At 34.2% G+C, this 21,607-nt stretch overlaps 1 long non-coding RNA gene across 1 annotated transcript; it reads right to left on the bottom strand.

Moving 5' to 3' along the window:
- Positions 1–6,366: 6,366 nt before the first annotated feature.
- On the bottom strand, positions 6,367–7,837 carry LOC140750039 (uncharacterized). The gene is made up of 2 exons (XR_012103149.1): positions 7,694–7,837; positions 6,367–6,686 (listed from the first exon to the last, which is right to left on the bottom strand). It is a non-coding gene; the product is annotated as an uncharacterized LOC140750039 (long non-coding RNA).
- Positions 7,838–21,607: the final 13,770 nt, after the last annotated feature.

Raw genomic sequence — 21,607 nt, 5'->3', positions numbered from 1 at the left:
ATATTCTGTATGTAAGTATGATTTACAACTATGTTTAGTTTCAAATGGCTTTGCTCTATGGTGACATATAACTTCTGGGAGCTGTTGACCTCTCAAAGTGAGAGACTAGACTTCCTAGATTTCACACAGTTTGGTAAGCAAAGTTTTAAAGAACTCTCGAAGAAGTGTGATGTTATATTAGGATGGAGAGAAGGAGGAGATAAGGCAAGGAATATTTTTCTTCACTGTTATTGCAAGTGACAATGATATTTTTTAATAAACAAATAATTTAGAAAAATCAAACCCTCCGGATACCGGGCCTCTGAGTATATTGAGAGACCGAGTTTTTATCACTAGGCTATCGCAGTTGCTTTGCCAATAACAACAATAATAATAATAATTGACGCTAATAGCTATAATAATTAGAATATCAAATTAGTAATTAAACTAAAGTGATATCAAAGTGGTGTAATCTCAAATAGCAGAACCTACACTACAAGTTAATACTACGCTGCGAGTACGCTTCGGGCGTCTACAACTTCCGCGTGAGTACCTCTCTGTACCGTAGTAGTGTGGAAACTAATACTTGTATATACAAAGTAAGTATATACTTACTTTTATTATGTAACGGGTACCCACGATATGCGTTTTTAAATTCTTTAATGCCAATATTATCTCAATTCCGCGATAATTTTAGTCTAAAATCATTTATATACTTACTAATGAATACTACGTATAAATAAAGTGAGCTAACTGGTATGTTTAAGAATGCAGCCCTCTTGCTGATAAGTAGCCACTGCCAATTTCAAGTCAGAGGTGCAAAAGAGAGAGGCGCATCATGTAAGTGTTCCCTCTTAACACACTCCTTAACTTACAACACTGTAATTCTCGTGACTGCTATTATAAAACAAAATAGGTATTACTGCGGCGGTATCGGGTTCTACAACCTATAATAAATCGCGAAGTAGATAAAACACTATCCATAAACTATTTGGAAACTCCAAGGAGTTATATTTAACAAATTCTCACTTTATAAATCAACCTTATCATCAAAACTCTTAATCCTACCTATTAAACAAAAACAGTACTAAAAGCAATTCTACAATTGGAAATTCTATTCGCAAAGCCGTTACTATTCAAATCCTTGGAACTTTTGCTTTCAAAAAGTGTAAATTGGGTTAACGAATTGGAAAGTCATTATCGGAAAAGAGAATTCGGGTTCGGGTGCTGTCGTAGAGGCACAGATTAAATTTGGGTAGCAAGGGATAAGAGGAAAGAGTATTTCATTTCAATATTGCGCATAATATTGCATTGATAGTTAGTATCACACAGGTAACAGATTGTTTAAACAGCAAAGAAAAAGTAAGGAATTGTAGCTATGCTTTGTAAGGAATTGTAGCTTTGCTTTGTAAAGTGTTTAATTATAAATGCAGAAGTTTTAGTGCAAACCGTGTACCGATCGAAATATATTTTTTACGTTACTTAATATATGTACAGGATCATTGCTTTCATTGCTAATTATGTTTCTTAAAACTTAACAAGGATTTGCAGAAATTGTGTATCACAGTTATCATACTGCGTAAGGATCTAAACTATATTACATCCTTTGACTCCCACTTTGCATTCTCAGTTGCCTCGTGGATGTTGTATGCCACGTCAGGTAAACAAAGTTTACTTTAATTAAACACAAAAATCAATTATAATTAAAATTAGAAAACGCTTCAGTCTTTGACATAGATAACTCCCACAGGATTAAAAGTCCAGCTCTTTGTGCTTGTACCCTAATTCCTTAATTAGCATTGAATCGAATACTACCGAAGTCGTTACCTCCACCTGTCACCTTGGAATTGAATATTGAGTGTGTGTTGTAATTTCTAATGTGTTCAGCGAGCGTTAGTAAATTTCTTCGTCTAAATATTAACATAGAGAAAGGTTAAGGTTCAAGAACCTTAAGGCTATAATAGCGACTTCGTGAATGACGGATTAAGATTAACTTTTTATTACTTGTTTCAATAAATTTCTGCTTCTAGCTTCTCATAAGTGAGGCAGCAACATATATAATGATTAAAAAAATATTTTAGGTTGCGTTCTTTATTAAAAAGAGTAAGTAATTAAAATTAATGAGATTTACTGATTTAACCTTCATTTTACTGTGTATTAAGAAAGATCAACATAGTCAGTCTTAATAATCTGATTAATATTTTGTGTAAAAATTAAATGTAACAAAAATTAATAGCATTTTCGCTTAAAAAATGAAGATAAAATGCGGTAATCTAACCTTTTAAATTATTTAAAACGGTAGATTTACGAACAGACGCTTTTAATAAAGTATGTATATTGCAGCCAATACCTGGGTGCACGGTTAGTTCAAACAAGCTGGTAAGCGTAAGTTTCAAAGATATAGCGTGCATAAGAGCTATTACTCGCTGGAACAAGTCACCAGCGGCCGCAACTCAGCCGAACTCGGATAAGTAACGAGCGGGTCGATGCAAATAAATAAAGGATAAGGACAGGTTCGAATGTACGCTTCGTGTAAGCGGAATGCGTTTTGGTAATTTATGTACGTCTCGTTAGGCGAAAGATGTAGGTTAATTAAATTTAATGTTATGGTGTTGTTGTATGATTAAGACTGAAATGATTCTTTTGTGAAACAAAACAGCTAAATTAATGATAAGTTACTCGTAGCTAGAATTTTTTTTATGAAAATCTTAATGGAAAAAATGCAATTCTTATGCAATCTTTATGAAAATCGTAATGGAAAAAATGCAATGCAAATAAAAATGCAACGGCTTAAAGTGATTTAAGAAAACAGCGCTGCGCTAGAAGTCCAGTGACTATGACTGTCTATTATTAATTTTGGGAATATCTTTCTCCTTCTTGGTTCATCTTTATCAATGCTTAGGTTGTGGGCGTTATTAGACACTTTTCTCTTAAATATTTTTAGTCCGGTGTATTTTAATACTTCTGCCTAAATCATAAGTGGCTAGCCTTTGTAGTCCTAAATAATGGTAAATGCAGCCTAGATATTGCATGTGACATCCATGCGAATGATGCATATTTACAGAAAATATTAAAACACTATATATACTATATAGTATTATTATATAATATTTACACGATAGTGAAACGAAAAAATCTTTCTTATTTTGGGCAATGTTTTCATTTACATATTAGTCATACCGATGAGCAACATCGCTCCATTTTTACCACGTCCTTACTTTCGACGAATTTCTGGCGCTTCTCCAAGTGCTGCTCAATCATGAACAATACTCACAAAAACCTAACACAATAATGCGGTGTATCATAAATAATTAAAATGTATAATCTTTGTAACTTCGCGACTACTCTGCTCTGATAAGTTGTATGCAAAAGAATATTTTTTTGAAAAATGAACTACTTATGTAATTTTGTTTCACGGTGGGGTGAAATTGAATTTAAATCAAGAATACCGCCCGCTGATGGTATGTTTTCAACGCAGTCCATAAATATTTGTTTTAAATCCCAAATACGACCGGAATCTCAATTTTCATTCCAACGACCCTTATTATCATTTCTGCATCATTACACTCCTTACTTTACCGTACTTTGCTGATATGATGCATAAATAGGTCTGGCTATTTTTTTAATAACATCGAAGTAGCAATGGAGCCTGCAGTCCATCTGAAGTTGACTATTTAACTGCCGTCAATGGACTTCTGTAACCGACTCCATAAAACAGATATGTTATATAAAGGAACTTTGCAGGTTAGTTAGGTTCGGCGGAAATAATAAAGCAATAATTTGCAGTTTCATCATCATGAGAAGGATAAGGCCATAGTCCATCGCGCATGCCAAGTGCATATTGGTAGACTTCACATACCTTTGATTTTTTTTTTATAAATCTCTCAAGTATGCAGATTTCCTCACGACGTTTTCCTTCACCGTTTAAGCAAGTGATAATTAATTTCTAATACGCACATACATTTGAAAATCAGAGGCGCCTGGGATTTGAACCTCAGACCCCTCGATGGAGAGGCCGCGTTTCTTAACCACTAGGCTATCACTGCAATTTGCAGTTTATTGGTTACAAAGGCGAGCTCCCCTGTCTATGAAACCTGCACACTAAATTGCATTTCCGAGTTTTATCGAAAACGCTTACGAAGGACTTATAGTAAAGTGCAGAAATATCGCAGTTTTACTTGGAAAGTTTTATAAAATCATGTCTGCAGGTTTTAGAAAAAAGAATATAATGGAACATTCTCGAGTGTGGGATTTGTTCCATTGTCACCTCGGAAGTAGGTCAGAGATGTAGTAAAAAGGTTTGTAGAAGTTCAACTGTCCACAAACTGCCCGAGAGTAGAAAGACAGCTGAAATTTCGTGTTTTTTTATAAAGCACATGAGCACAAGACAAATCGTTATTGTATCTAAGCGAAATAACTTTAAATCAGAAAAATCTTTCAGAGTCGTTGTAATGTTGTAAAAATGCATCAACACGCACTCCATACCTGTAGTCCTATATACTATTAATATTATTTGAACTGAGTATTGTATGTAACTTAACGTCTACATATGTACTCATACATCGTCACCGACTGTGCCGGCATGTCGCGCCAACAGTAACGCAATCAAAGCTACTGCTGTTTCTTTTTGAAAAGAAACTAATGACCATGCGTTCTGAAAGCCTTTATGTAACTTGCCTTATTAGCTCCTATGCATGCGAGGATTAAATTTTGCAATTGAATTTTAAACCCTAACCGATTGAGCAGAAATGTTTCATACACGTGTTGTTTTATAACAATGCATGCTTAGTTTAATGGCGTCACTCTAAATACATAAGGCAAATGCTCTAAAATTATTTTTACTTACCCTCATGATATTCTTCATATTTTAGTGTACCCACAGATTGTGGACGGAATGAGTTCAAGTTTTCACAATACACTTACTTCAATTAATATTAAGCGTTTATATACTTCAATGGCTGCATAATAAATACTAAAAATAAAAAATACTAACATTTGTGGTATGGAACTTACTTTGTGCGAGTTAGACTTGCACTTGACCAATTATTCTTCTTGAATTAATTTGAAAGGTATAATACAAAAAAAACCTTTAGTTATACATTACCACTTATGACATTTTGGTTATGATCTCTTTACTTTAAGCTTAATTGAACCTAGAAACTAGCGAAGTTTCCCAACACAGATTCATTACCCCGCTAGAGTGAAGTGAAAAAAGCTTATCATTTCATTCCACCCCAGTTTTCCATCTCACAAAGTTATCACACTCTAAGTTGGTTACTTCAAGAGCGTTATCAACTCCAGGAACTAAGTTGGAAAGCTTCTATGTATGTAATTATGTCGGCTCTTCGTGGAGAAACTTTGAGAACGTATGAGTTACATTAAATACTTGAGACCGGAAAAACTGAAATGAATTTAAAATGTAACTGTAATTGTTTGATGTCATTTAAAAGTAATACTTTCTTCTTTTCATGTTGTTCATCGTTTATTTATTTTCCTAAATGTATATATTATGCATATTTAAACATATCGTATCTTATTCGTGTCTAATGTGTCATACCAAATTATTAACGGATTATGATGATGTAAAACTAGATTGATTGCGGTTAAAAGTATTTAACCCTAAACGATGATGACCTTAGAGATTTCACATACCGCAACCGAACCGCAATAGAATATACTAAATGATTTTTCAATACAAATTGGCAAAACGTATACCTTTAACAAGGAAAGCCTGTACCGACAGTAAAAACAATATAATTTGTATGTTTTATCATTTCCTATATTTTGAAATAATTCTTCTAAAATACTTAGTTCGCAACTAAATACTTCTAGTATTTATGTAATTTACGCTCGAAACTACAACATTCTCTTGAATTTAAACCACCTCATCCACACGGGCGCAACTTTTGTAATGCATCGTAAATTCTCTGTCAGATATGCACTTCGTATGTAAAGAGCGTAGTTGAAATTGGTAGAAATATTGCGCTGAATAACTCCTAGTAAATATTTGGTATAGTATAGTTATCATAGTGTACGACTTTCAAATATACTCGTACCAAAGCTAGATTTTAGATTAGTTATTTTATACATGTTACCAATGTATGTAACATTATCAATGTAACAAAATTTAACATTTAGAAATTCAACAAAATTGTATACAGAGTATACTCTGTAGCACTAAGTATACTCTGTAATACTGTATACTAGTAAGTAATCTAGTCTGTATAGTAGTAATCATCGATTTAGTAAGTTAAGCAACATCCAACACTTCCGTTTCCGTTGCTTTTACCGCCGACCGGTTAGTTTTCCAGTTTCATTTCATTCTGTTTCATTGTCGGTGCGCTTATGGATTTCGAAATCAGTTGGCCTTTACTTTTGTCAGTTAAGTATACGAAGAAATGCGCACACAGCAAACTATGTAGATGAAAAAATGTTCGAAGAGAAGTTTACACTTTCTCTGAACTCTGTACTAGATAGGGTTTACTTCACTGTTATAATAATTTATTAATTTACCATCAGTCGGACATAAAACATTGCAATAATGCAGCCACGTACAGAAAATGTTTACCACAACGAGAGCACGTTTCCTCGTCCATCAGTAGCAACAATATCCCGGTGTCAGGTGCGGGTGTCAAGTTAGATTGTGTCTCTCTAACTTAGATGACGGGGGGCACGGCGAGGGTGAGGACATAGTGTAGAGCTGCTGCCTAAATACAAAATTGGAAATGAAAATTATATAAGTAAGCTTCAAATAAATAGATTAATTTGAGTTAAACGAATCGTTAATCTTCTGTAAAGTCGATCTGTACAATTTATAGTTTTTACTCGTTAAGGATATCATGAAGGATAGGAATTTTTGGTAATTCTATTTGAGGTCCATGGTTGATATATATGTTCTTCAATTTCTTGTTCATTCATTTCATTGTTCATTCATTCATTGTTTCATATTCTTCGATTTCTTTTGTATTAAGACGTAGTAAAACAAATTCACTTTAAAGCTATTGCATAACTTTTATCGCGGGCTTTGAGCGTGGCGATCGAATCAAGAAATTCCGTAACGAAAATAAAACCTAACACCTTAATTCGTCAACTTGAATAGAGATGGCAGTAATACATAATTTTTAAATTTCTTAATCTTAAAATTGCGTTTAGTATTTTTTTATACTCCTATTATATTGTATTCAAAAATATATTACCAAATTATCCAAATAAAAATTAATTAATTGCATAAGTTGATAAAAAATGCTGTGCCATAGCTTTCCGCGCCAGTCTCCGAGAGTCGCACGTTTTTTTTTAAATAATTCACAAGTCCAACTCTTTTTTCATACTTTAAGTAACTTGAACGTTCATTAGCTATTTCCATGACATAGTAAAAGGTTTCCCCGCTTCAGCTTATCACAAAGCAGTTTTCCAAAACGTCAGCACCCAGCACAACGACCAAACAGTTAGAATTAAAGTTAGAATCTCATCGCGTGCCGTGAGCTTCGTTTTATGAAAACCACTCGCCAGGGACGATCAGTGGCGCTGATTCCAGTGCAGTTCACCATGACTACGAGTTTAATCGAATAACACTCGTACGCTTACGACATAAGGAATATGGGAGATGACTTTAGGAAATGTTGCCTTTATGCTGCGTTAGGAAAAGTGTCACTCCTTTCCGATCGGATTCCTACCTATTGGTACATGAAATCTTACAAACACTTTGTTTACATACCCTTTTTGCCATTACTTGTCTTAATGATAAATTCTAGTTACAAATGAAGCATAGATTCTAGTTAATGTTTGTAAAAGTTCATTGCACGATCTGAAAAGATAATAAAGCGTTCGTTTTTATTATTTTCATGAATTTATCTTTTACCAAAACTAAAAAAAAGTGGTTAAATAAATATTGTTAAAACTTTCATGGAATTTGTTGTCAGTGATATAAACTTTTACACCAGAAAAAAGGTTTTATAAAAAGTCAAGAGCAAAAACTCGTTTCACCAAAACAAAATTATAATTATTTGTGACGAATTGAGAACCTCCACCTCACCTCTTATTAGGAAGTCAGTTTATAAATAACAAACTATAATATAATAAAATTGCATTGTCTAGAAGTATTTTTTCCAGGAAACACAAAGACGCTGACGGTAACTCAATTTGAAAGCTTCTACGTCCCGGTATAATATTAAAAAGTTGTTCAGTATTTTACAATTCCCCGTTTTATATATTTTTAACACGCTTTTATTAGCTTCAGACGTATGTATGTTGGTATGTTAGTATGTAACGGAATCTTTGAACATGATTTTAACCCCCTTCAAAACGTCGGATTAACTCGAAATTTGGCATACTTATTAAGGACCGATGACAATTCAATATTTTAAACATTAATAGTTTTGTACCATTGTCCTTATCAACATCCTCTGGATTAAAGATTTTCGAGGCGAGATTTTTCAAACACCTTCAGCAAAGTCCATCGCAATTTTAGATTGCAAATAATTATTGCTATTTAGTTTCAATAGGCGTAACTTTTATATCGTGATTTTTAGTTTAGAAAATAATAATGTTATTTCCCTATAACTCAAATGTTCTGAAACATATCTATAATGCGCTCTTGTAGAATGATTTTTAGGATTCCGTACTCAAAGGTTAAAACGAAACCCTCTGCGGTCTGTTCGTCTGTCGTTGGGCTTTATCTCTTAAATCGTAATAGATAGACACTTGATTTTTTTACAAACGATGAATAATGGTGGTCGCTATAACGAGAAATACTAAAAATTATTTTAATAAAATGAAGTAAAATAAAATCAAAAATCGCATTAATACACCGCATGAGACATTGGAATCCATTTTTGTTTAAAATGCTTATTCTATGAAATTTGTAGAAATGATTCTTTAGCTCTAGAAAAGCTGTATTATTTCTAGGCAAAAATGTTTATTTTAAAATCTTTTTCGGTCCACCTGTTTGACACAGTACTGATATTGATTTGAACGAAATCCATATTATACGTATGTTATGTATACAGTTTAGGAAAAATATTCAAATACTATGCTGTACAACGGGGGAGATAGGAATAAATTTGTACGTATATACAAAGGTTTAATTTATGAAGTTTTTGGGGGCAAACGATCGTGTTGGGATAAAATTTAATACTAGGGGTGTATGGAGACCGCTGGCTGCGATCTTTACAAATTACTTATGTTTATTTTTTATTTACTTATGGGTGAATTAATCAAGCCATATGTTATAGTGATTTTATAATTTTAGATAAATGTCCTATTATAGTAGATATTTCCATTCAAAGTGGAGGTTATAACTTGAATATCTAAATAATAATATAATACACGAAAATAAAGACAAGTACACCTAATGTTTACCTCAGATATCAAAATTGGCATAAAGGTTCTTTCAAATGTTGTGTATCGTATTCTTGAAAATCCATAAAAATAAAGTAGAAATTTCAATAAAAATAGATAACCGTTATCATAAGGGTTCTATCACGGTAACACTTTCCAGTAATTTAGAACATACTATTCATTATTCATTAAAGTTTTATAGGCATGGTTGTATAGATGACCCCTACTTAGCAGTGGAATAGAAAAATAATTACACCTGGACTATTACTTATTTACGGACTATTTATTCAACTAAAACTATGCAGTTTACTTCACACATTCTAACTTTGTTCCCGCGAACTTAACTTCGGGATTACATGCTCAACCATTTTCCAAACCACTTGCCCGACTTTGTTTGAAACTGAAGAAATTTCAACATCCATCGATAACATTGAAGTTTTACAAAAACCGCGAAGTGTTGAGAATCTATCGCTGTGAGACGAGAACAAATTGTTCTCTTGCACGGTATAGATGGAATAGATGTTTAGTTGTGAAAGATATTGTATGAAAATGTGCAGAAACTATCACGCTACCAAAGTAAATATCACAGAAAAAAATACTTCCCGTTATATTCCACCGAGAAGAGTTTGGTATTTTTACGTACAATGAGCGATTTGCAAAATGAGGTTGCGTATTACATACAAACATTGGCCTGCACATGAAGTTGAGCCAAAGCACTTAATTAATAAGTGAAGAAAAGCTTAAACAAATATATTTCTTTTAATATTTCTAACTAGGTCTATACCTAGGCTTATATCTTTCACATGTTTTGTACGTCACCTTTGTCGTACTTAGTGTCAATACATTAACCATTAAAATATTTCCATTAAATCTTATGTCAAGGTTGTTCAAAATTTCTTCGGTACTTACACATTCTGCCCAGATATTAATCTTTATAACAGATAATACACATAATAATGTTGGAGAACTGTCGTTTAATTGTTTCATTGCTTGAGCCGCAGAAATGTGACTAACGACGAGTTTCACATTTAAAATAATACTAAAGTAATAAGATATACTCAGGATTTTTCATTTCTTCTGTTGTGAAGATAACCAGTGATAAAGTAAGAAATATCTAAAATTATCTCAAGATAAGAATTCCATCCGCACTGCAATCCAATATGCTGATTGCTGATCCTCGGCGCGTTTTATTGCGCCCGCTATGACCTGCAAGAGAATTAAATTCTTGCAGGTGACACTCTGGTTCATATTCATATAATCCGGACTCGTACATATAAGCTAAGACGTTTAAAAAATCAACTCTTTATTGAACCTCTCTGTGACATTACTGGCGACTTGCAATTTAGCATATTATCTGTAGCACTACCATGAGTTGGCATAGAAACGCCACTATAGAAATTGTAAATAGAAAACTATTGTCATTTTGCTAGTGAATAACATAACTACTATCGTTACGGTACTTCTTGACAACGTCTGTCAAATTAATGACTCATGGGACCGAATTCGTATGGCAATAGATCATAATGACATTCGCTAGCGATTTGATTTCGATAGGTTTTTTACGTATCGAGTTACGCCACTACGGATTTTACTTCTACGAGTAACCACCAGAGGCGCTGTACAATTTTTCATACATTTATTTTACGCAGTCGCTAGCGAGTAATACTTTTGTAAACTCATGGTAGTGCTACTGGTATCTCGATTTACTTGTGTTTTTGCGTGTCTGCGTGAATTATGATAAAGGATGGTAATGTTGTTAAAACCTAAGAATTAATCTAGAACTGTTGTTTACGACAGGCAACGGCAATCGGCAAACGTTTGTCACGGCCACCGATATGGACAGTCGCTCGTATATTATATGCCTTAAACTCCTTACATAATGTTTTAAAGTGAGATATCTCACTTTTTATTCTTATGACTCTCCGACTTACAGCACATAATTCAGTTTACAAATTATGTAGTTGTATTGTAGTTCATAAGTCATAAGTCATAATTATTTATTTGCATAAATGTGGTTAGTAGGTTGTACAGAGTTAGAGAGTTTCTCACATTTGCCATATTTGGCGTGCAAAAATACATTTTTAGTGTTAGTAGGTACAGCATTGTTTAATTTATGTCAGTTGTATGTGTTGTTGTATACGGCCAGTGTTTGGTTAAAGGATAATTGTAGCAACAAATTACAGTCGTTGCGATTGTCACATTAATAACAGGTTTCCAAATAATTACGGTATAAATACTAGATACGGAATAATCCCTTAGTTTACGGTATTTTACTTTAATGCCTGTTAATTCAATGAATCGAATGGTGTTGTTGACTGCTCGCAATTGCTCTAATTACTTTATATTTAATTTATTAAGCTTATTACCAGTTTTGAGGTACTCTATGTGAATTTGACTATAATGCACCCTAGGATTTGTGCTCTTTATGTGCTTTTTTATAAGTTTGATGTAAGAAGTAAGCTTACAGTAATGTTAATAGTATTTGGTAATAGTTCACTTCCCCCTTTGACCATCTGTAACCAACTCTATACGAACTGTGATTCTCCTTTATGCGGTACAAGTCGATACGTTGTCAATCCATTAGTCCTCAGTAGTATCAATGCATCCGTAAATATCAATGATATCAAGGGTGACCCCCTATACGTAATACAGCCGTGATACACCGTTCCACCGCAACGGAAGAACTGCTTTACATTAGAAATAGGTAGCTCCCTGGTCAACCAAAACAGTTCTGCCATCTTAAAATAAAATAAAGTTAAAATATATCTGGTTCGAAAGTAGTTCTAAAATGTATTCAATATAAGGGCAACGATATTTAGCCCTCACATTTGATACATACCGAGGTTCACCTCTTTAAAACATTATCCGCACAGCGCCGATACTCTCCGCACAGGTTCGATAGCTCAGTGACCAAAATGAGTGATTCGAGTCACGAGCACGATACAGGTCACGTGCGCCGCTATTCGGACTAAAGTGTCCCGTTAGGTATTTGTTGCTACGTATTACTTCTCAATTTGTTGAATCCTCTGAAGAATTCCACCTTATTTCTCCGTAAAAACAAGCGCTCGCAGCCCCGTATTCTGATATCGCTCTACTTAGCCCTAATTTGTAGAGAGGCCGATAAATTCAATAAATCTAATTTCGTTTTCATCTAAACTGAAGTGAATAAAATAAAGATGGAAGGTCTAATGATAAATAGTTTAGGACTTTTTTATTACCAGGTCAGTATTGACACTGCGGTACTAGAAGACCACTCATCACCAGCTAGACAGGGTCACTTTTGTGTTGATTTCCAACAGTACTAATACCTCTGAGAGTGCCTCAAATCTAATGGAATTACTATAAATGTATACCAGTATAGTTTAAAGAGACTCATAAACATTAACTAAACATCACAACTATTCGGAAATGTTTAAATAGAAATACAGACACAAATTCGCGTCGTCCGTTTAATGACAAAAGCGGTAATCTGACAATGCAATAATTGTTTAGCAGATTATTAATTGGCTACGCGATTAAATACTCATAGCTTCGCGTGCATAACTAAACTTTACATTAGCTGTTTTTCATATTAATATAACGCGAAATCCATATGATTATAATATCGGTTTTATATGAAAAGTAACATAATCTTGATAAGCTCAATTAATATAGTAAGAGTAAGGTAAACTTACGAAAGTAGACACCAAAGGCACACTTACACGTCAGTCTTGCCAAAATGCTGCTGTTTTTTAGTTTGAACGGTGTAAATGAAAAAAAACTTTTAACAAGTATTACCAGGACAGTCTTCAGGAGTAACAACGCACTTCTAAGTTACTTCTAATGTGATTTTATTCCTATTTAAGGCTATTATGCATGCCCATAACGGGCAGTAACCAAACATCGAGTGGACTGAATTCTTGTTCTCTTTCGCATAAAAATAAAAACGCTTATATTTCTTTATATCCTCAGTGTTACAACGAATACTTTAACCACAAAATGCCGCTGCATTGGCACTATGCATTGTCTTCGAGTAACAAGTGTATATTGTCGCAGTAAATCTTGCTACACAAATAATCTTGCCAGCGATAACTGAGATTTATTGTAAAATAAATATCTACCTTACTTCTGCATTCTACTGACAATGTTACGCTTGCGTGTGGCTTAATAAGCGACGATGGGAGAAATAATATTGTTATTAGTAAAACATATATGTTTATTTAAACTTTATGGATGTATGAAGCGAAATAATTCTAAACATGCGAAATAATGGTACATTTTTATTTTATAAGGGAGGCAAGTGTGTGAACTTTCTGAGAATACAGCAGCTGTAGAAGTACATGCATTGTGAAAATTTTAAGTGACTACCTATTACAGTTCAATAAATAAATCGAAAAAGTCGAATATTAGGTTAAAAATATTTTTTAACACGCTTTTATTAGCTTGGGTTGTATATATGTATGTATATTGTACGTATGTATGTAACAGTAACGGAATCTTTGAACCCGATTTCTATCCACTTTGAACGTTCAGTTTAATTCAAAATTTTGAAAAATTATCAAAAACCGATGACAATACACGATTTTAATAATTTTGTACCATTGTCCTTATGAACATCCTCAGGATTAACGATTTTCGCGGCGAGATAAGCGCCTTAGGGAGAGTTCAGGCAAAGGTGCTTTTCGAAAATTGATAAGTGGAGCACTCCACGCTTTTTTCACAATTATACAATTTACTGTTCCTTAATAGATTCCTAGATTGAAAATTATTTTCTACTTTTTAGTTGATTTTATCATAAAAGCGTGTTTTTTAGTTTTTTGAACTATATTTATTATTTTAGTAGTTGTTGTTGTGCGATCGGTCGTATCGTAGTATGTATTTTAATTCGTAGTAGGCTTTAGGGATAGAGCAGTGTGTTGGATACATGAACTTTAGAAGCTGATTTACCATACAAAGGACTAAGTATACCAATTATGATGAACTGCACAACGATATCGATTGACTAGCCTATTGCTAACGGTTCAATACGCGTTTTATTCGTGGTATTCAGGTCACGCGGGAACGCGACACGTACGTTCCTTTAACACTTGCCTCACCGGCTGCACGTCGCGGGACTAAATTGTCTCGTTAGCTATTTGTTCCTACGATCAATCGGATTATTCTACACATAATAGACATTTCATATTTACAATAGTGTAACTATGCCACATAATATTATAATTATGTTATATTTACAAAAATGTAGCCAGCGTCATTGGCGTAATAATAAGTTATAATGAGTGTGGTCGTTTGAACTTCCTTTCCTTTAAATGTTATAACTGTTTACTTGGTAGTCATCGTAAATGCGTTAGTGGCTACGCCATATTATACAATAGAGAATCTTAGTATAGAGAATGAATATGAAATTATATCGTATTATATTAAAAAAGTTTATTAACATTTTTAAAGTTATTTATACATTTCATTGCCAATACTTACCTAAGGATATTAAAATACATTTATTTGACTTTTCTAATCATTAATTCATTATAATTAAAGGCCGTATTCAGAGCACGCGTCGGAGGCGATACGTGGGTTCCTTTGCGACTTGCGACTTAATTATTTTCTAGACATCGCTAATGGCCAAGTCGAAATAGCTTATGTAAAAATATTGTAACGAAAATTATATGAGTACGAGTAAAAACTTAAATTAATTTTCTGAACTTACTCGAAGTACAAATAAGCAATATAACAACTATTAAAAATGTTGCACTAAATCGTCGTGGTTAACCCATTACTAACCCATGTTGGACATGGGCGACAGAGGTGCCATTGTATTGCTCGCGATGCTACCGTTATTGTAAGTGATGAAATTAATTGGTAAAACGCACATAACTTTGAAAAATCATAGGAATGAGTTTTGGACCCCGCAAGCCCCGTCTGAACGGCCAAGTTTTTAGTAACAAACTGTAGTAACAAGGCTATTCCTTTCCTTAATATAATTACGTTAATCCTCGTCCAGGTAATACAAATCAGCAAATGGCTAACAGAGAAATTTAGTCCGGCGAGCGGCGCGGGCCAGCACGTGATCGCGTACCGCTCGTGACGTGAATACGCCGTATTGAATAGCCTGCGTGTCGACTAGTATGAGAGAGATTTGTTCCATTGGGCATTGATTAACGAAAGGCGACCAATTTTTGCGATAATAAAATAAACATGTAAATTAAAAAGATATAAAAGCCAAAATATTTTATTCAACGTAGAATATTTGCAGAATTATTTTTGAGCTTCAATAACCTATCACCAATTTGCACTTGTATCCCAAAGATCATTTGGAACATTAACCATTCTTTAAAAATAATAATTATTATTTTTATTTTAAATAATATATTAATTTTAAATTGGACGATACCATTAAAACACCAATTTCTGCGTTCCACCAAGCGTTGTTATGTTCTGGTTTAAAGGGCAAATTCTTATTAAACTCTGTTTTTTTATAATTTTCACCTTTATATCTTTTCGAAAAGCGTTGAAACACATACCTTAATCTGCACGTAATGTAACGATACAATTGCGAACTGATACGGCTTACGACTCGAATAAGCGATATGAACGAACGATATTGAACAATGCCTCGTCATCGGCAACCAGAAATATTCGTGGGGTAATGAATTCCTGTCTTGTTTCTCTTACCAGCAGCGTCCAATATTAGGTGGAACTTGTATCCTATTTGGTATTATTGTAGCAGATGCCCGTAGATAATAGTTATCACTCAAAATGGAATAATCACTGAAAGTACTCATCCATTGGGTAAAGTAGCAAAGATTCTAATACCGGTGAGCTATTTTTGAGTTTTGTCAAAGTAGGTAACAATTACTATACTGATACATGAGATGTTTTCTTTAATGTTCAAATAATAATTAGGTATGAATAAGAGAACACTAAATAAGTTATTTATACTATACTCACTGTAGTAGAAGAAAATTTACAAAAAGTTTAAATGTTCTTCCTAAATACCTTGATGCGACCGCAACCACTGCTGTATAAGCGGACTCCAAGATCCTTGTACGCTCGCACAAACTTCCAAAGCAACTCGAGTGTATATCTCACCAAAGTCTCATACATTTCAAAGTTCAACATACTTTCTACTTCAAGATATAGTCTGGAAACTTCATACACCGTCTATTCTTTCCGGAAGAATCCGTGCGATGCGCTCTTCGCCAACTTAGATTGGGATTTTCACAACTTCACCGACACACACGCGAGTTCACGAAAACAATTACTCTCGGCTTACAGACCAGTAATGGATTCTGGGATTTTTTGTGCTGTTTTTGTAATTCTATAGGTCTTCTACATGTAATTGATTCTTCAGATACGAATAATGATTTGGAGGTAATTTTGGATTTAGATAACTTTATATATTTAGTACGAGTATGTATGTGTGTCTGGTGCATAAGTTCCTAATTTTGTCTATCTGATATTTTTTATCTTTTAGATAGTTTTAAGAACACTGCAGGACATAAATTGTTTTACAACTTGTATCTGGTAAACATTCACTAGAACAATAGCATACTGACGTCAAAAACGAATTCTGTAAAGAATATACTGTGAATAAAGTTACTTAAATTTACATTTTTAATTTAAATGTTACTCGTATTATATAAAAGTTAGTAGACGGTTCATAATGTAATGCTGATTTTCTATTAAAATGTGTCTTCAGAGATGACACTTGGCTCTCATGGAATAATATTTCAGTTTTTTAATTTAAAAAGTCCGCAGAAAGTGCTATAAACTAATTGAAAGTTCTACCTCCCGTAACGAGTGGCGGCGGCGGAATTAAAAAGTTCAGAAGTTGTGGGATTATGACCGCGGCTAACGGAATTATTCCGGGGTTTAGTTTGCTAACTGATTATTGTTTTTGTGATGAGATATATGGTCACTCTGAAGTTAGATCCGAGTAATGGAACGCCATCATACCAGAGATCCGCAGTAGCTTCGGAGTTACTCCCGTTGTGTTCTGCCGGAGATCCTGGAGTTATCCACCAAACGCCGAGGACGGCCACCGGTGGGTTATAGTGCAATAAAAATCCTACATAACTCTGCGTCGCTCCCACGGTTTCGGGTACTTCTGAAGGTTTCCCTCTCGTGGACAAAAAAAACAGGTTCTGAGTTCAATCTGCATGCTAGATATGTAAATGATGAATTTAAATTTCTGTCTTGGGTATGGTATTTGTATATATTACTTTGACCAATGATCCTAGTGTGATTCTATAGCTAAAGAAGGCGTTTATTTAATCATTTTTATAGGCCGGTTAGTGATTCAAGTGTACGACAAAACTTAGTGCATAAAGTTAGTGGAATTATTGGTGGTTCATCTACGTTATCACCGTGACACCTATATTAATAATGCCTTATTCAGCCTTACAATTGCAATGTTAAGTGCTGGTATTTAAATTGTAGTGTAACTTTAATGGTGAAAATTTCTCCTTAAAGAATATTGTATTTTATGTACGTAAAAGTATGTTAGAGTCCAATCCTACTTGGGACTACTCACAACCACCTATAAATTCTCTACTGAAGCATTTAACAGGAACTTGACATGCAAAAGGAAAATGCATAATACAAATTTGTATTCCAAAACATTGCAGAAATAACAGGCTAATTACAAAGTTTTACCGCCAATATTGGCCGTATACTTTATCCGGTAAAATTAAAAAGTTCAACAAGTTGTCGGATTATTGCCCAAGTTTTGGGAAATTCTCCCCTCACGCAGAACTGGATGTGGCAACTCATTATCATATTGCTGTTATCTATACGTACAATAAACATAACTTTGCATGTCTGTGTATTCAGTGATATATTTCCACAAATAAAACGAACTTGAAGGATATGGAATTTAATATTTCAATTTGGGGATTCGGGTTTTATTTCCAGGCACGCCTTTTTATTTCAGAATTCACGGTGGTAACAGGTATTACTTGCATATTCAAATGTATAAAATATTTGTCGGCAGGTTTGAGGTCGAGCATTGGATTAACAACTACATTCACTAAATTTATTAATGTATAACAATTATTTTTTCTTTATCTAACGCATTAGGTATAAACCTGTCATGTTAGCTGTAATTATGAAAATAAATAAAATCGCAATAAAAATAAAAAATCTATACCGTATATACAATCTTAATAAGACGATAACTATTAACTGCCACTTGTTAACATTGTCAACCAAACTAAATAGAATTTTATTAATTCACAAATAATATAGGTACATATAATCAAATATATACGCAATATATACATATTGTTTCTAACTTTATTGTACAATATCTGGTTATAAATGAAATTAGCAATCTAATTAGTAGAGCTTATGTCCTAGTGGATGATTACTATAAAACCAATATATGTATGTCTTAATTTTGCATCTAATTTAATAACAAAATAAACACCCATTTTGTGGGTTAGGCGCGACAACATTAACGTATCGCCGGGCTATTAATAAGGACCCGAGAGCCGTAGTTTACCATAAATCATATTTGATAGCGTTTTCCGGCTAGAGCAAAAACAGGGCCCTTGTATCCCTTCATACATAAGGATGCCGACCCTTACGAAAAATGATTTGTTCACTCGGAATATTCTGTTATGCTAACGCTCCTATTTTGTGGTTTACGCTGTGTTTTACGAAGAACGGGTAAAGGTTAGGAGTTTACATATTTGACTTTGCTGAAATATCAATTTTCATAAACATTTCTGTGCACGTCACTCCGTGGGAGTAACTAGGGCTTTGTTAAGAGGTTTCAAAACAGTCATGTAGCACGGATACAAATTTAGACACGGGACAATTACGCACGGGAAATTTGTCTCGATCCAAAAAAAAATCACATATTATGGATTTGAATATTGCCGATTCATGCTTTTCCGTTTTGGTATTTGTAGAATAGGTAAAATTTTTGGTCTAAAATAATTTAGATAGGCTCTAGAAGCATGAAAATGATTTGAATAAACATTTTTATAATATTTCAGTCTTTATTATAATATTGAAGTGGCAAACGAGTGGCGATTGTCGCCTATGGACATCTCCAATCACCGTAAGAATCTGTATATACTTGAAGTCGGTAACAGAAGCGTAGCTACCTCTGAGGACTAAGTTGGAACGCTTCGAATAAGTACGTCTTTCGATCGCGTTTGGTCCAACGAGATGGGTTGTAGCGTAATTATAAGAGGAGGCTCGTTTTCAGTAGTAGGCAGTAATGATAATAATGATATGGATTTTGTAATAATAAGAATCATATTCAGAAGAAGTGATAGCCTAATGGTTAAGAAACTCGGCCTCTTGATCGAGAGGTCCCAGGTCCAAATTCATCAAAAGTTATGTGCGTATTAGAAAGTAATTATCACTTGCTTAAACAATGAAGGAAAACATCCTAAGGAAATCTGCATACCTGAAAAATCTAAAAAAAAGTTTTCAAAGGTATGTGATGTCTACCAAATCCCACTTGGCCAGCGCGGTGAGCTATGGCTTAATCTTACTCATTCTGGGAGGGGAGACCCGTGACCAGTAGTGAAACGGTAATTGGTTGATGATGTATATTGAGATAAGCAAGGTCTGACATCACTTAAAATAGCACCATTTATTTACAGTTACTCCTCTAAACTGTTATTAAAGCTAATAAAGTTGGTCTCCATGAAACGCCAACCGACACAATATGGCACAAGAAACCACTTCACTACAGGGAGCCATGAATAATGACAGTTCGGCGCGACTCGGAAATGGCCGCCGACGCCAGCTCACATCTGTTGCGGTCACTTGGGAACGTCAGTCTTAGTTGATTATGTCTAGATTTATTAATTAAATTCAACGCAGTTATGTATCTTATACGAGTAGCAAACGGGGATCGGTCCGTTTCACTATGTAATCCAGGGACACATTTACGGGCATTCAACACAAGAAAACATTTTTCGTTATATTTTCTTATCTATTTGTTGTGGTTGTCGTGTATATAAAAAAGGTGAGTATATGAATAACCACATCCATTCCATTCCATTCTAAAATAATACTTATATCATTTAGAATTGTGTGTACTTTGGACTCGAACGCGCACCTCTCTTCAAGTACGCAACGTCAACAATAACGGCAACAGTTACTTTATAATTAATAATCCTGCATAGAACTCATATTGTTATCCTGAATAATAGACACTTACATACAGCTTTTTGAATTGTAAAAGTATCAATATACAACCTCTATTGGTAAGAATGTATGTAAAGATTTTTCCGAATATTTTTGGGGTCCTCTAAAGCCGCGTTTCCCAACCTGTGGTCCGCGGACCCCTGGGGGTCCGTGAGTATGGGGGTCCGCGGTGTCATCTCTGGACCATACATAAATCGCTCATTAAATGCAAAAGGGCCGCTTTACTGCTTTTTCCAACCACATACCTATGTGAAAAGGCATTCTCTACTCTTCTTTATACAAAAAACAAATACAGAAACAGATTACAAGTAGAATCTGATTTGAGATTACAGCCTAGCAGCAACATCAACCCGAATATCCCTGATTTAGTTGCAAAAAAAGCAACACCAACCTTTCACATTATTTTTTTTTATAGTTTTCATAATAAACAGTTATAATTACCTTCTGTATTTGTTTTTTTTTTTGTATCTGTAAAAACTAAAATAAATACCTAATCCGTTTTTTTGCTGTTTATTTTATTAAGGGGGTCCGTGAAAACTGTGCTTGATTTCCTAAGGGTCCGTGGACTGAAAAAGACTGGGAAACGCTGCACTAAAGGATGACTTTTTCATAATAGACGGATTTACTAAACAGCCGTAACATATCACTGTAGATAAATAATTTGGTAATGCGTGTCCGGCCGCCAACCAAGGACGCGTAACCCAAATCGTGTTTATTACGAACTCGAATTTAAAGGACAAGTAGACAGTTTTAAAGCTGATACAGTTTACATGCCAGACGCTGTTTTGTGCCAAATTTATTCCTAAGATTATTTAAGGAAACAGATTAACTTTACTTATGCTGTATCTCTTGTTTTGTTGTATTATTACTTACTATTAATTTAAGTTTAGAGAGTGGTGGAACCCTTTGTGCTTCTACTCTGGCAACAATATCCCTACCGATTTTTCTGCCTCATAACAGCAGAGTTAAACGCTGCTGTGCTAAGGTTTGAAGCGTGTGGTAGACATACTCATCTGAGACGTTCCAACTTAATCCTCAGTACTTGGTACCCAACATGACCCCAGGTAAAACTCTTATCCTATTAGGGATTGATTACAAATGTCTATGGATGGCAATATAACATTGAGGTACACTGAATGCTCAC

The sequence above is a fragment of the Epargyreus clarus genome, unplaced genomic scaffold (genome assembly GCF_041222505.1).
Source record: "Epargyreus clarus isolate Ecla_fem2 unplaced genomic scaffold, WU_Ecla_fem_2.2 ptg000019l, whole genome shotgun sequence".
NCBI classification, from domain to species: Eukaryota; Metazoa; Arthropoda; class Insecta; order Lepidoptera; family Hesperiidae; genus Epargyreus; species Epargyreus clarus.
The sequence above is the reverse complement of the archived record's forward strand: the minus strand, read 5'-3'. Positions and strand labels throughout refer to the sequence as shown.